At 37.3% G+C, this 18134-nt stretch overlaps 1 pseudogene; it reads right to left on the bottom strand.

The window, feature by feature from the left end:
- Window positions 1–17431, bottom strand: part of LOC137235371 (ectopic P granules protein 5 homolog) — a 29886-nt pseudogene extending 12455 nt beyond the window's left edge.
- Window positions 17432–18134: the final 703 nt, after the last annotated feature.

Genomic DNA, 18134 nt, shown 5'->3' with positions numbered 1-18134 from the left:
TTTGTTTTTGGGTATATTTTCTACCTCCCAGAAAGCTTTGAGTTGGTTGTCTAACGCAACCTCGTTGTAGAATAATGCTCTTCTTTGGATTCGCTGATTCGATACGACCGGTTAGTATCCAACCGAACACTGTATCTTGGGCTAAGAGTGTATTTAGTACATTCTTTTTTATACCGTTCATTATAATTTGGGGATATATGTCTCCGCCAAGTATGAGGTATACGTCTTCGTTGACGTAGAACCTCTTGTCTGCCAAAACCAAGTCTGGGAATGCCTGCATAGCCATTGCGTTGATATGGCAGGATGGCAGAGTGGGCAGGATGGGTGAGTTTAGCTAGAACGACAACGGTTGTAGTCAGGCTGAAACAGGGATCCACTGGTGAACGTAATTCGATGTTGGATGCTTCTTTCATCTGAGCTGACACCGCATTTGTGATGCCTGAAACATTGGCATGCCTTTTCCTCGCTGGCAAATTGATTGTGCGTTTCAGTTTTCAGTTGTAAAGGAACATTCAGACCCAGAATCAATTAATGCCCGCGCGGAGAAGTCGGTACCATTATGGTGAATGTGTACGCGAGCAGTTCCTAATAGCACACCTGTGCTTGAATTGGCATGGCAGGATTTGACATTCTGGTTCGTAGAAGAAGGTGGTTGGCCCGACTCCTGTCTTTTCCGTGCCTGTGCCGAAGTTGATGCGGTATTATCCGCATCTTTGAAAGGATTGCGCACTGCCGGTTGCTGAAGTGTGTCCGCATGCAGGAGCGTGTGGTGACGGGAGTGGCATTTGGAACAGTTGTACGAACTGGTGCACCTCGTAACTGTGTGTCCTGGGGATAAACAGTTCAGGCAGCCATTTGTAGATTTAACGAATTTAATCCTTTCTACCGGGGTTAAATCGCAAAAGCGTGAACAGTTGCGTAATCTTTGCTCCGTAGATTTGCACATTTTACACATTGATTTTGGTGTTTGCTTGGATACTTTTGTTTGAAAAGCACCAAGTATTTTCGTTGGGGTTTCTGTCTATTGCCGCGGCGCGCTTGATTTTTGAACTTTAGAAGTGGCACTCCCTGTAAAACCAGACACGGTTTCAAGTGTCTGAAAACGACTTGACAAGAATTTGTCCATATCCTCCTACTTGGATATGTCCGTTTTGTGGTCAATGCTCCGCTCCCATAGAGCCAACGTATTTTCAGGTAATTTTGTCGAGCATAAATATGTGACGATCGCATCCCAATTTGAAACATCGATCTGATGGGTTTTTAAGGATGCCAAACAATTATCTATGTCGCGCTGAAAGGTTTTGATTGAGCTGCCGTACTCGCTATCTATCTTTTTTAGATTAAATAAAATTTTTAGTTGTGAGTTTATGAGAATTCGTTTATTCTCGTATCGCTCACATAGGTTTTTCCAGGCTGTTTTAAAGCCTTCATTTGTCAAGGGACATTTCTTTACGATGTCCTTTGCCTTACCTTGAGTTTTTTGGTTAAGGTGGAACAACTTTTCTACCGGGCTTAAGCGACTGTTATTTTTATAGATGGCCGTGAACAGTTCACGAAACGTTAGCCAAGATAGGTAGTCGCCCTTGAATACCTCAGTATCCCAAGCTGGCAGGCGGATACTGTGTTCGCGCACGCGTTCTCCTTCAGGACGAGCCTCCCTGTCTTTTTCCTGCTTTAATTTGGCTTGAAGTTCAGCCATGTTCCGCATGCATCGCAGGAATACGGCATATACCGCTTTATGCTTGATCTTGACCGCTGAAATCTGTTTTTGCTTCCATCGTGCCAGATTCAAGTAACTCATCGAGAACGGTGTCTGTTTTTCCCCACTTAGCTTGCAACTCTTTTTGCTGTATTGCAAGAGTGTGTATTGTGTGCAGAGCCGCACTTATGTCATTAAAGTTGGCCTCGAACTCGATTATTCGATAGGCCAACCTAATTTACGATTCCATGTTCATAGAAGAAAAGTGGATGAATTAAAGGAGGGGTTATAAACTTGAATAATCTGAGCGAATCACCCAACCAACCGATAAATATACAAAAAACCCTTTATTTAACGCTTTCAATTTGTTTATTTTTTCACTGACTTCACAGCTTATTTTGTGCCGAAAAGCAGAGAGAAAGGGAGAGGAACAACAACGTCTTTTGTGGAAATAAAGGGGGCCACTCGCCACTTCAAAGTTAAATTCTATTGTTTAAAAATGCGCGCGCTGATATGAAAACGACGAAAAGTGTAAAAAAGTGTGATAAATCTTGTACAAAAACGAAGAAACTGTGTAACAAAAATTTGTTAGAAAAACTAGTGAAATTATCGTGATGCAAAAAGAAACAGAAATTTTCCGCAATCGACTGGCGTGAAATTTTTGTGAAAGTGAGGTTATGTGCACCTCTTCCCTGTTCTGTATCCGGAGAGCCTTACCGCTGGTGGGGGGACAGACCAGATAGTCACAAGAAGTCGGAGACAACGTTAATGTGCCGCGTTTCCACCTAGTTTTCTTCTCGACACTCATAACTTTTTCACACTTTTCGCAGTTAATCACAGTCACTAAGCGTATGGCACTCGGAATATATTTTATACACGATTTTATTTTATCTTGTTATAGCCAAAAAAAAAATTGTGGTAAGAAATATTGCCCTTACTTTTATTTGGCGATATGCTGGTGCTGATGTGGCAAGATGACTTGATGTGTTGCAGTGGCTTTAGCTGGCTGCCGCTTTCTCGATGTTTTTGCACGCTGGTATTAAATAATAGCCGTTCTTAAACTTTTTGTGGTATCGCTGTTGATTGTGGCAAAAACTCTCCGGATAACTTTTTAAGTGAGGAATTCTGAAATTTTGGTGCGGTCAGCTATGATCTTATGTTGTGATGTGGACTGTATATAGGCGCTTTAATTCCTTTCCCGGGGAGATAGGACCAAATGTTCGGGTGCGTCTGCTCCTGAGTCGGTGGGCGCACCGGGCTCTATCTCAGTGGGAGTATGGCGTGTGGAATAAAAAAATAGACAAATAGACAGAATTTATCGTTATAATAATATGTTTTATTGGGTAGAAGTAAAATAACTTGGTTACAATATTACCTGAATGTATTGTTGAAAACGGTGGAGATCGCTGGCGGCAGATGTGAGCTGGTTGGTTGTTAAAATCCAAGAGGCTGGTTGTATAGAAAGCGACAACCGTTGACCCGCAAAATCCTTCGTTTTGGAGGGGAAAGGCACCCACACATCAACCCCGACATGCATATGTATGAGTGCTGACAAAAAGCACACATACACGTGCATGTGCATGCATGCACATGAATGTGGTGGTGTTGGTGTGGGTGGATATAAGTTTAAGTCGAGTATCGAGTATCGAATCGCAGAGTTGCATTAGGGGGATCGCAATCAGATGCGGAAAAGTTAGGCATCCTGTCTAAACACCTTTTTTTTACATATCTTTCAATTATATGATCAATATCAATCTCAATATCGAAATGAGTATTTAAAAGTGCAAGACCAGTGAGTCTGTTCTGGGACATTGTGGACCGTAACCACGAAGGGTCGAAAAACTCCTTTCAGCACAAGCATTGCTAGCTGCAAGCGTGGCCAGAATTGTGATAAGAGCATTTATTGATGGAAACGCATATTCATTGCAATCATTTAAAACTTTTTCAGCTGATAGTGGAATTGATTTTTTGTGTTGCTTATCGGACTAGCGTTCTGACCACACTTCGTACTCTCCATCTAGATTAATTTTATTTCCTCCAATAAGAGATGCGTATAGTTTACCAAGATCTTGGAAAAGCTCTTTAGACAAATTATTTTTTTGCGGCATATTATCTTTGATGATTCGCGATGGGAGTAGCAAATTAAGATTAAAAACTTGCAATGTATCTTCAGGTAATCTACCTTGTAAATCAAGAATGATATGATCAAGAAAAAGTATATAAATTGCTTTTCGATAATACTCTTCAGCGTCTGATGAAGTGTAATTCGCTCGATGTATTTTCTTTTTAGCAATTCGTGAGAGGACAATATAAAACTTCAACTCATCTGCTAAAGCGACTATTTTTTTGTAAAGTCCTGAAAAACGACTTCCTGCTTCAAGTCTATGGTTTTTTAATATTCGGAAAGTGTCACTCAATGCTTCACAAGCTTTATTCAAATCTATTGACGGTCTTTGCAAAAGTAAGCTTAGTGGTCGTGTAACAGAAAGTACATTGCTCAAATAAATCATTGAAATCACGAACTCTGTCTCGCAAATAGATTTCAACATAGAACGGGCCCCAGAACTTGTTGAATCTTGCCAAGTAGAAATTTCTTGAAACGAAGCAACAATTTTTGTGATGTTTGCTTCAAACTGCATTATGCCATTATGTTTTTCAGACCAGCGCGTTTCACATAGTCCATTTAATGATTCCTGCAGATGTTTTTTGAAAACTATGGTACGTTTCGGAGACTGATTTGGAAAACTGATAATTTTTTTCATCAACGCAATACAATCGTTTGTTTGAAGAACTTTCGACGTTTTCGCAAGCGAGTTATTAAGACAATGATTGAAACATGGACAATGATTAGCATTGGTACATATCTTAAGAAGTTCCTGCACAGCTCCCTTAACTTCTGATGTCATTACAGAACATCCATCCGTTCCAATTCCAACGTAATCTTCGAAGGGTAGTCCTAAATTATTAAAAATATCGATCACTATGTGTGCCAAGGCTACACCTGTCAATTTTTTTTCTCCATTTATACCATCTTCTTCTCGAATCGAATCGTACGCATCAAGGAAAGTTACAAAATCTTCTCTTATATTGCCATCATATAAATACCGCAAACAAAGGCTGAGTTGTTCAGTATGACTACAATCAGTAGTTTCATCGAAAATAATTGCAAAAAATCTAGCTTTTTTAACCCTCTCTATTAAAATAGATTGAATTTCATCTTTGCAGCATTGAATAAGATCGTTTGAGTCGTGTTGCTTATATAAGTAGCTCTTGGATGTGTAGAATTTAAAAGTTCTTCAAGCTCTTTATGACCTGCAGCGACTAAAAATTCAAAATTGCCCTAAAATTACCCTCGTTTGTTGCTGATTCAGAAAAGTTAAGTTTACCGTCATCTCTATGGCCTCTTAATGCTAAATTCTGTCGCCCAAAAAGAATAATAGTTTTTATAATAATCTCCAACAATCTTCTATTTTTCTCAACTTGTTCCATGCGATGAGAAGAAAGCAAATTAGTGATTTCCTTTCCTGGATTTTCATAGGTATTTATGAAATCTTGACTAAAAAGGGCTGACTTAGAGCGATATTTGTTAATAGCGTGGTTATTTAGTACACCTTCTTTAGCGGACAATTTTGCAAACGATGTCACAGGAACTTTGGCAAGTGCATTGAGAGGAAGATTCGATTTCGAGTCACCAGTATCACTTGCAAATAAGAAACAATATTTACAAAAACATCCTTTTTTGTTCAGAATAAACAAGGCGCTCATATTCAGCTAAAAAATGATGTTTAAAGTATCGCTTTTCTATTTATCCTTTTTTAATCGAAAAAGGGAAGATATAGTTCTTCGGTGGTACCCAAGGATATTTTAGTAAGTTGTACTTCGTATAATTATCTAATAAAGGTTTTTTCCCACAAAATTCCTATGTTGTATTTTTTAACAATAGAATTTTGTGAAAGTGATATACGTACATTCGAACCCGCTTCAGTATTCATAGATGTTGGATGCAACGTTTTCTCATCATTATTATAAACTAACAATGTATTTGTGTCGCGATCAGTATGACTTAAGAGTGGAACAGTACTTCCGTTTTCTACATTTGTATCATCGCAGACCTGTTATTGAAGTTTTGGCAGCTTGCAAAAATATCCTTTGATGCTCTTGATAGCTCGTCGCTTCTTATTATCTTTTCCATCAGAGTTTCCGTCCTGTAAATATTTATTTTAAGTTATTCAAGAATTCTCTTTGATTCACGTAGATGCAGTGAGCAATGTTTGCATGTTATGAAGTTTATCTACTTGAATTTTTTTTTATGCTGATAGATGTAGCGAATTAGAAATACGTAGACACAAGAATCCTCTTTTGATATTAAAAAAAAGCTATAAAAACAAGCTGTATGCACTTGTTTCTTGCCGCGACTTCAGTATATGCAATGCATATTATGCATAAACGGACTATATCCGATTGATCTCACGAAAAAATGCTGATGCAAATATATTGCTCGCTACTGTTATTTATACTCGACTGTTAAAAAGCAGTCTGATTAATGAAATTTTATTAAATGTTTATGTATTCTCGACGGAAAAACCCTAATCACTCTTTAATGGAAAATTCGTACTTACCATTTTCGAGTTCCTCCGCCCTCGGTCTTTTAGTTTGCTGGTTATCTGTCACTCGAACTTCCAATTGTCGATTAATTAAACAGATTAAATAGTTCACGATGCCGAACGAGTCGGTAAATCGAATGAATTAAGTTAATTTTATTAATATTCTAAGTTTAATACAGTAGAATCGCGAAAAAGTTAACCAAAACACAAGCTTTAACACAAGTTAACACAATTACATAACTCAAAAGTTTAAATGCCCATGACTAACTACATTTGCGCCACGCGACACCGACAATAATTTTTAATACAGGAATTCGGGGAATACCTGCACTTTTTTTATTGCCAAGCAAACGGTTAGATTTGAAAAATGAGTTCAGAAAAGTTAACCAATACATAGTTAACTTTTTAGACCGGGACATGGACGCTCATACTCGGTGAACTTAGCCGAGCGATTAACAGTGTGCGGACTTTAAAATTTTATTAGTGGTAGATGTTTCAGAAAATAGTTGTATATTTATGAAAAAAGTGGTATCATTGGGTTATATTTGAAATATTTTTAAGTAGTGAATATTACTCACTTTTTCCTATATATACATAGGTAGGTGGAAATGGCAGTTACGTACTAAAATTCTAAAGGAAAAGAGATTAAATGGTGATCAAAGCATCGCTAGGTGTTATTTTGAGTTTTATAAAACTATTCTTCAACAAATATTATTGTTTCTCTTCTCAAAAAATTGTGGAAAAGCAAAGGTTTCTTCAAAAAAATTCTATAAAAAACTACCACCTTTTTTCGAGCTCGCGTGGTAGAGGTGGTAGATCTTCAAATAAAAGAAAGATAGTGTTAGATCTACCAGTTTAGTGGTATAAGGCCGAACACTAGCGATTAACTTTCTCGCGATTCTACTGTAAATGAATATGCGCACTGCAGTTTCTACAGAGATGACGGGTAATGCTACTATGTTATACATAAGCATTCTTTGAAATTTGAAGCCTCTAGCTCTCAAAACGGGGCAGTAATTACGAAAAGTTTCTTATCGTAATAATCGGTTGTGAGGGGTATATAAGACCGATCTCATCCATTTTTTCAGACAACAATACGTGCAATATACGAAAGCATATGGTGAAGTTTGAAGCTTCAATCTGATAAATTGAGGAATTTGACAAAAATCCTCTTTTTCTGAAAAATCGGTTGTATGGAGGATATATGCTATAGTGGTCCGATCCCGCCGGTTCCGACCAATGTCTAATTGGACACCTAAATACACGCGCTCACCAAATTTTATCAAGATATCTCCAAAATTAAGGGACTAGTTTGCATACAAACAGAAGGACAGACGGACATGGTTAATCAACTCAGCTCTTCATCCTGATTATTTCGGTATTATTAATGGTGGGTTTATCTATTTTCCTTTAAGGATTTACAATTTTAAGATTCGTGCCAAAGTTAATATACCATTTCATTTTCATGAAAGTTGTAAAAATAGGAGGTACTTGGTGTGAGGATGCACATTTTCACGTTTTTTGTGGTCTGCATGTAAAAACTATGACTACGAATCACGTATTTCAACAATCTATGACGTAAACGTAAGTATTTGATGAAATTTGATGAAATTTAAAGCTTCAGTTTATACGGGGTATATAATATATATACCATCGATTCTCCTTTCAGTTTTTCCATCATAATAAAAATACAATAATTTAATTAGAGAAATTATTATGAATACGTCTCAAAATCTAAATTAACGAAGGTAAAAAAATTTAAATTTACTACAAAAAAGTTCCGAAAACGATTTTACGTCAGTTGACAGTTACTGAGATAATTGCAATTTTGTGATATTTAAATTTATTTCATCTGGTCTGCTTTGCATATTAATAAAATTCATTTTTACCCTGAAAAAGTTATACACTATCTTGAAAAATTGCATTTTTAAACGATTTTATTTGGCTTGACTTGCTGGCACGAATTTTGTAATTGAAATTTACATAAGTAACTTCCCGATAAGCTACAAGCTTCAAACTTGGAATATAGTTCAGAACCCGATGACAATGCAATAATAAGAAAAAATCGCCGCTAGGTGGCGTAAGGATCGACATATTCAAAAAAATCGTATTTGTGGTCCGATTTGGCTCATATTTATAACACATAATACATACAAGAATAGAAAGCGACCTATGAAAATAATCGCTGCTAGGTGGGCCAAGGATCGAGATATTCAAAAAAATCGTATTTGTAGTCCGATTTGGTTCATATTTGGAACACATAATACATACAAGAATAGAATTTTGTAATTGAAATTTAAGTAACTTCCCGATATGCTACACAATTCAAACTTGGAATATAGTTCAGAACCCGATGACAATGCAATAATAAGAAAAAATCACCGCTAGGTGGCGCAAGGATCGAGATATTCAAAAAAATCGTATTTGGGGTCCGATTTGGCTCATATTTAGAGCACATAATACATACAGTAATAGAAAGCGACAAATAAAAAATCGCCGCTAGGTGGCGCAAGGATCGAGATATTCAAAAAAACCGTATTTGTAGTCCGATTTGGTTCATATTTGGAACACACAATACATACAAGAATAGAATTTTTTAATTGAAATTTAAGTAACTTCCCGATAAGCTACAAGCTTCAAACTTGGAATATAGTTCAGAACCCTATGCTAATGCAATAACAAGAAAAAATCGCCGCCAGGTGGCGCAAGGATCTAGATACTAAACAAATCGTATTTGTGGTTCGATTTGGTGCATATTTGGAAACATAATACATTCATGAATAGAAAGCGACTTATGATGTCCGATTTGGCTAATATTTGGAACAAATATTACATACAGTCCGGTAGAAGTGACATCCAAATATTTTGGAGTTGGAGGAGGGACAAGCATATGTGGCGCAGAGTCGAGTAAAGTCTTTGGAAGGATTATGTATTGAGGACTTAGATTGTAACAAAGTGTCAGGAAAGAGTCCTTGTAATAATGAGTCACTACATGAACTAAATAGAATGAAATAATAGGCAATTAAATAAAGACTCAAAACTTGAAAATAAAATAATTTAAAAAAAATGTTTAAGCTAAACGGTTTTATTGAAAGCAATACTTACATGAAGTAATAATAATACTAAAAGCTAGAAAATAATTAGGTAGGTACTAGTCATCACACTCCTCATCAATCTAGGGCGTTGATCAGACAATTAAATAAAAGCGTTGGACGCGTCAAATTTCTATTGATAGTCATATATAAGACCAACTGAACCTTAACAAGGTTATGCTACGCCTCACATTTTTAAAAATTTCATGCATGAACGCTCATGATCAACGTCCTAGATTGATGAGGAGTGTGATGACTACCTAATTATTTTCTAGCTTTTAGTATTATTATTACTTCATGTAAGTATTGTTTTCAATAAAACCGTTTAACTTAACATTTTTTTAAAATTATTTTATTTAGAACGAAATTGCAATTACTTCAGTAACTGTCAGGTCTGTTTTGTAGAAAAATGAATTCCCTTTGAAGTTTCTTTAAAAAAATAATTTTTTACTCTGAAAAAAAAAAATGATATTATCTCGAAAAATTTCTTTTCTTAGAACAAAATTGCAATTATCTCAGTAACTATTAAGTGGACTTAATATAATTGACAGACCGTTTTTGTAGAAACTGAACTTACAATCAAAATAAGTTGGAAAACGAAATAACTTTTACTTTTAAGTCTAAGATATCGACCTGAATTTTTGTTTGTTTTCGGAAAACTTTTCTTGTACAAAGAAAGAAATTTTTTGTATTAGTGATGAAACTTCAGAAAAAGTGGATTTTGGGCCCACCCTAATGTGTAATTTGTGTGCGTACGATTTTATAGGCGGAGAACGAGCGAATTGTTTGTTTGATTGTGACATGGCTTTTCAAAACTGAAACTATCAGCCCTATTCTGCATTTTGACTTGGATTGGAATTTTTTCGATTTGGCAATTTTGGTATTCTGTGTTCCAATCTCTTTCGATCCAACTTCGAATCGTTCAATTTTTGTATTCTGCATTTCGATCGTAGTTCCGTTTTTCTAAGTTGCAAATTAGTTGACGGAAAAATATTTTCTTTTTATTTTTTTATTAATTTATAACAGAATTTTAACAAAAATGTATGTAAAACTTGTTAAGAAACGTAAGCCTTCTACGATGATGATTGTTTTTTATATGTTTCCAGGCCAAAAACAACATGTCGATGTCGAAGTCCTTGGACGTATTTGCCCCGCAAAAGTATCTAACACATACTTGAAAGCATCCTTGTTAAATCGAAAGTTTTTTTTGAACCTAAATAAGAAAATAAGTCATTAAACTTTACCACTTTTAAGTTCAATTTCTTACAATTCGTCACTCATCTCAAATGGATTACACAAATCTCGCAATATTTGCCTTTCCATTCTCGCCTGGCAATTTTCGTATGCGTTGCTTTCCAACTCCATAAATGATTCCATTATAATAGACAGCTGTAATTTGTGTCTGTTCGTTGGGTCCAGTTATATGCCAAAGCAAGCTGCCGGCGTAGAGGAAGGTGAAGCGAAAACGTAAACAATCCTTGCGGAAAGAATAAATAAACCTTTATAAAGTATTTTAGGCCAGTGCAGTGAAAGTAGCATCCTTAAAATTCAGAAAATGTCAACTATATTCATGCAGGAATCCGTTTTAACAAAACTTGGTGGCCACGGCAGGGAATTGGCCAAAAGAACGACAAAAACACACTTACAATTATGAAAGCACTTCACTCAAAAAAATATAACACTGCGGCAATATATTCTATTGCTTTTTTTATACAAAATGGCGTGGCTAATAAAATATAAACGTTTTTCAGTGTTTATACTCAGTTGAGCAGAGCTCACAGAGTATATTAACTTTGATTGCATAACGATTGGTTGTACAGGTATAAAGGAATCGAGATAGATATAGACTTCCATATATCAAAATCATCAGTATCGAAAAAAAATTCGATTGAGCCATGTCCGTCCGTCCGTCCGTCTGTCCGTTAACACGATAACTTAAGTAAATTTTGAGGTATCTTGATGAAATTTGGTATGCAGGTTCCTGGGCACTCATCTCGGATCGCTATTTAAAATGAACGATATCGGACAATAACCACGCCCACTTTTTCGATATCGAAAATTTCGAAAAATCGAAAAAGTGCGATAATTCATTACCAAATACGCATTAAGCGATGAAGCTTGGTAGGTGAGTTGAGCTTATGACGCAGAATAGAAAACTAGTAAAATTTTGGACAATGGGCGTGGCACCGCCCACTTTTAAATGAAGGTAATTTAGAAGTTTTGCAAGCTGTAATTTGGCAGTCGTTGAAGATATCATGATGAAGTTTGGCAGGAACGCCCACTTTTAAAAAAAAATTTTTTTTAATTCAAATTTTAAAAGAAAAGTTAATATCTTTACAGCATATAAGTAAATTATGCCAAAATTCAACTCCAGTAATGATATGGTGCAACAAAATACAAAAATAAAAGAAAATTTCAAAATGGGCGTGGCTCCGCCCTTTTTCATTTAATTTGTCTAGGATGCTTTTAATGCCATAAGTCGAACAAAAATTAACCAATCATTGTGAAATTTGGTAGAGGTTTAGCTCTTAGGACGATAACTGTTTTCTGTGAAAAATGGCGAAATCGGTTGAAGCCACGCCCAGTTTTTATACACAGTAGACCGTCTGTCCTTCCGATCGGCCTCTAACACGATAACTTGAGCAAAAATCGATATATCTTTACTAAACTCAGTTCACGTACTTATCTGAACTCACTTTGTATTGGTGTAAAAAATGGCCGAAATCCGACTATGACCACGCCCACTTTTTCGATATCGAAAAATGAAAAAAATGCCATAATTATATACCAAATACGAAAAAAGGAACGAAACATGGTAATTGTATTGGTCTATTGACGCAAAATATATTTTTAGAAAAAACTTGGTAAAATGGGTGTGGCACCTACCATATTAAGTAGAATAAAATGAAACGTTTTGCAGGGCGAAATCAAAAGCCCTTGGAATCTTGGAAGGAATACTGTACGTGGTATTACATATATAAATAAATTAGCGGTACCCGACAGATGATGTTCTGGTACACACTGGTCCACATTTTGGTAGATATCTCGAAAACGCCTTCACATATACAACTAACGGCCACTCCCTTTTAAAACCCTCATTAATACCTTTAATTTGATACCCATATCGTACAAACGCATTCTAGAGTCACCCCTGGTCCACGTTTATGGCGATATCTCGAAAAGGCGTCCACATATAGAACTAAGGCCCACTCCTTTTTAAAATACTCATTAACACCTTTCATTTGATACCCATATCGTACGAAAAAATTCTAGAGTCACCCCTGGCCCACCTTTATGGCGATATTTCGAAAAGGCGGTCACCTATAGAACTAAGGTCCACGCCCTTTTAAAATACTCATTAACACCTTTCATTTGATACCCATATCGTACAAACAAATTCTAGAGTCACCCCTGGTCCACCTTTATGGCGATATTTCGAAAAGGCGTCCACCTATAGAACTAAGGCCCACTCCTTTTTAAAATACTCATTAACACCTTTCATTTGATACCCATATCGTACAAACAAATTCTAGAGTCACCCCTGGTCCACCTTTATGGCAATATCTCGAAAAGGCGTCCACACATAGAAATAAGGCCCACTCCTTTTTAAAATACTCATTAACACCTTTCATTTGATACCCATATCGTACAAACAAATTCTAGAGTCACCCCTGGTCCACCTTTATGGCAATATTTCGAAAAGGCGTCCACCTATAGAACTAAGGCCCACGCCCTTTTAAAATACTCATTAACACCTTTCATTTGATAACCATATTGTACAAACGCATTCTAGAGTCACCCCTGGTCCACTTTTATAACGATATTCCGAAAAGGCGTCCACCTATAGAACTAAGGCCCACTCCCTTTTAAAACACTTATTAACACCTTTCGTTTGATACCCATATTGTACAAACGCATTCTACAGTCAACCGTGGTCCACTTTTATAACGATATTCCGAAAAGGCGTCCACCTATAGAACCAAGGCCCACTCCCTTTTAAAATACTCATTAACACCTTTCATTTGATACCCATATCGTACAAACAAATTCTAGAGTCACCCCTGGTCCACCTTTATGGCGATATTTCGAAAAGGCGTCTACCTATAGAACTAAGGCCCACTCCTTTTTAAAATACTCATTAACACCTTTCATTTGATACCCATATCGTACAAACAAATTCTAGAGTCGCCCCTGGTCCACCTTTATGGCGATATTTCGAAAACGCGTCCACCTATAGAACTAAGGCCCACGTCCTTTTAAGATACTCATTAACACCTTTCATTTGATACCCATATCGTACAAACAAATTCTAGAGTCACCCCTGGTCCACGTTTATGGCGATATCTCGAAAAGGCATCCACCTATAGAACTAAGGCCTACGCCCTTTTAAAATACTCATTAACATCTTTCATTTGATACCCATATCGTACAAACAAATTCTAGAGTCACCCCTGGTCCACGTTTATGGCGATATCTCGAAAAAGCATCCACCTATAGAACTAAGACCCACGCCCTTTTAAAATACTCATTAACACCTTTCACTTGATACCCATATTGTACAAACGCATTCTAGAGTCACCCCTGGTCCACTTTTATAACGATATTCCGAAAAGGCGTCCACCTATAGAACTAAGGCCCACTCCCTTTTAAAACACTTATTAACACCTTTCGTTTGATACCCATATCGTACAAACAAATTCTAGAGTCACCCCTGGTCCATCTTTATGGCGATATCTCGAAACGGCGTCCATCTATAGAACTAAGGCCCATTCCCTTTTAAAATAGTCATTACCACCTTTCATTTGATACCCATATCGTACAAAATAAATTCTAGAGTCACCCTTGGTCCACCTTTATGGCGATATCTCGAAAAGGCGTCCACCTATAGAACTTAGGCCCACTCCCTTTTAAAATTATCATTAACACATTTCATTTGATACCCATATCGTACAAACAAATTCTAGAGTCAGGCCTGATCCACCTTTATGGCGATATCCCTAAATGGCGTCCATCTATAGAACTATGGCCCACTTCCTCTTAAAATACTCTTTAATACCTTCCATTTGATACACATGTCATACAAACACATTCCAGGGTTACCCTAGGTTCTTTTTACAGCATGGTGATTTTCCCTTACTTTGTCTCCAAAGCTCTCAACTGAGTATGTAATGTTCGGTTACACCCGAACTTAGCCTTCCTTACTTGTTTTTACATATTTTCTTTAATTTATTTTGTTCCAATGTTCACACATTCCGTACCAACAGCTGATTTCGAAAAATTATTTGCTCTTCCTCTTCTCTTTACGATTCCGTCGTAATGAAGAATACCAAATGCAGAATAGGGGTGTATGTTTGCAAAAGTACTATAATCGTAAAGCCCGCGGCACATTTAAATTTTTCATATACATAGATACGTTTAACACAAGCTTATGCATTCCAATAACATCGCCGCAATCAACCAAGATGTTGCGTTTGTAAATATGAAGGAACTTCAGACTTGGCAATTGAAGTTTATTTCGCCTTGCCCATTCGCATACAAAATTTCGCGAAGCACTGTTATAAAAATTCTCCCTATACAACAAAAATGCTTGCTAACATATTTTGTGTCGTATTCGATTGTTATATTGCAGTTTTTAATTGTGCAAAATGTTAGAAAATTTACCAACCAGTAGGAAAAATAATTTCACTTGCAAAGTGTGCCAACACCATTAGCCAATGCAAATGTAAAATTCTTCTTATGATTTGCTTGCAACAAAATTTGGTAGTTGGCTACTTTTCCATATCAGATCGGGCCAGTGTCGCTCAATCTACCGTTCTCCACAAAAACCGTTGAGTCATCAATTTAGCTGTTGCGCGCATACCAGGTTGCGATAGGTTGTTTGCTGCGTGTAGGGCCTGGTTACGGAACTCCTTTGTAATGATAGGACGAATGTTAGCGGTCGAAACATCGCAAACTACTCTATTTGATTAGAAGGTAGTAAAATGCTTTTTAACTTGAGCGAATGGTTCTTACTGCCATCATTATATGAAGTTAGCTCTACATCGTTAATTTGTTCGTCAGCTAGTTCGTCGTTGTTAATAGGCGTAGCCGTAAGTGCGTTAATGCGAGAAAGCAAGTCAGCAGTCACATTATCCTCACTTTTAACATGTCGAATGTCTGTTGTTATTTGTGAAATGAACTCCAACTGTCTCACTTGCCGATCTGAAGCTTTGTGTGGTACCTGTGAAAACGCAAAGGTAAGAGGCTTATGATCAGTATAAGCATGGCAACTGCGACCCTCCACCATATAACGAAAGTGACGCATAGCAAAATAGATCGCAGAAAGCTCACGGTCTTGTGTACTATAACGCACTTCGGCTAGCGTAAATTTCCTAAAAAAAAATCCAAGCGGCTGGAGATTCCCATCAACAACTTGTTTTAAAACCGCTCCGGCTGCGTAGTCAGATGCATCAACCCAGAGTGAGAGCTCTGCATTTGGCAGAGGGTGAGCTAGCATGGCACAATTAGAGAGCTGTGCCTTACATGCCTCAAAATGATTTTTTTTACAGATCCGGTACGCTCCGGTACCACAGCATCATTAAGGTGCTAGCCCGACCATCTCGGGAACGATTTATGTGGCCACATTAAGCCTTCAGGCCATCCCCTCCCTCCCCACCACCAAGTTCCATGAGGAGCTTGGGGTCGCCAGAGCCTCGTCTGTTAGTGAAACAGGATTCGCCGCGGATAGGTGAGGTTGACAATTGGGTTTGGAGAAGCTATATATTGCGCTGGCAACCTGAAGGGTTGCGATGCACACCCCTTGAATGTGGTATTTTAATCGCCTCTTACGACAGGCATACCTACCGCGGGTATATTCTGACCCCTTACCCGAAGCGTTTGTCCTTGCGCCTAGTTGACTGACATAGCAAATGACAGGCGCACTGGAAATTGCAAACGCTTGAATTCAAATGGCATGTCTGTTGGTATCAGTGGGATTCGCGGTATAAGCACAAATTCACCTTTCGCTTTGCCGGTCAGTATTATTGCTTCAATTAAATTCGTCATCTACTTTTTTACATTCAGTCTTGTTCCATTACACAATTTTGGTGCATTTAAATTCCGTAATAAAATAACTGATGAGCCGGCCTTCAAATTTAAACAATGCGGTGGCATACCAGACGGTTCCAATGAATTCAAAAATTCAACTGGATAATTCACTGCGTCATGTTGTTTCATTGCGCTATCCACTGACTTGTATGTTGTCACCACACCTGGCAATTTTTTCAGAATGTGATGATTGATTTCATTGACATGTACATTTTTTGGTGCCAGTATTGCGCGTTCTCTCAACCAATCGTGATTCGTGTAATTTTGAACAATATTTGGAAACACTCTTTCAATTAGTTCTTCTTTTGTACAAAAAATGTTTGGCAATGTAATCAAACCATTTGTTTTGCCGATTGAAATTTTGCCATTTCCGATCTCTAACAATTGCTTCGAGAACTGCTCTGCAGACTGATCATTGTGCAACTGAACACGCATGTTTATGTGTAATGTTAATTTTTTCATGTATCGCCACAAAAGGGAAGACTTCAAACATGCATTGATCTCATCTGCCGGTGTTGATCGTGGAATAACGGGCAATGTTTGTCGAAAGTCACCTGACAATAAAATTAAAGCACCACAAAAAAGCCATCGGTTTCCACGTAAATCTTGCATCGTTCGATTTAATGCTTCCAATGATTTTTTGTTTGCCATTGTACACTCATTCCATAGAATGACCGCTGCTTTTTGCAAAACTTTTGCCATTGCTGAGTTTTTGGATGTGTTACAGGTTGGAGTTTCACCTGTATATTCAGTGGCAATTTTAAAGCTGAATGAGCTGTTCGTCCTCCATCCAATAAAGTTGAAGCAATTCCAGAAGAAGCGAGTGCCAAAGCAATTTTCTGTTGCGATCGAATAGTTGCTAAAATCAATGAAATCACGAATGCTTTTCCGGTGCCGCCGGGTGCATCCAAAAAATATAATCCACCAGTGTTATCAGAAACAGCTTGCATGATTTTGTCATATAAATCCTTTTGCTGATTATTCAATTTGGTGTGTTGGTTTGAACAAATGAACGTAAATCGTCACAATCGAATTGTTGTTCACGCTGCAACCCTCTATCAAATAAATCATGCATTGCACGATTTGGTGAAATCAAAGCTAACTGCCCAATACTTTATTGGCAATCGCAAGATACATATCTTCAATTATTATCAAAGCTTTATTGTACTATTCCAATGTAATCAGCAAATCAGGATCCATTGCTCTACGACGCATCTGAATTAAAATATCTTCAGTCATGTAATCTTTATATTTATTCCACAATTCAATTGGATTCGATGGCATGCATGTTGATATTATAATCGAAAATAGAATTCGTATTTACTATGGATGAGATGAAATCGATGCATCGTGAAGTGTTGCGTGCCAATGAGTGTCATATTCTAACAAATGCAAGAGCTGACATGTTTCGCGATATTTCTGACAAAAATGACCGCGAACTGTTCTTAATCCTGAAATGATTTTGGTCCTCGAACGTTTACCAAAAACATTCGCAATAGAAACATTCAGCATTGGTGGGATGTATCGTATACATCCTGCCCAAGGCAGTGAAATAAACTCGTTGACCATTCTCTAGATAAACTGCAAATGGACAACAACAGGATGTCTTTCGTGCAAAGGAAACGAAAAGATACGCCAAACTGCTTCATTACT

This window comes from Eurosta solidaginis, chromosome X (genome assembly GCF_040869045.1).
Source record: "Eurosta solidaginis isolate ZX-2024a chromosome X, ASM4086904v1, whole genome shotgun sequence".
NCBI classification, from domain to species: domain Eukaryota; kingdom Metazoa; phylum Arthropoda; class Insecta; order Diptera; family Tephritidae; genus Eurosta; species Eurosta solidaginis.
Note: the sequence above shows the minus strand (reverse complement) of the source record. Positions and strands in the feature narration are given on the sequence as shown.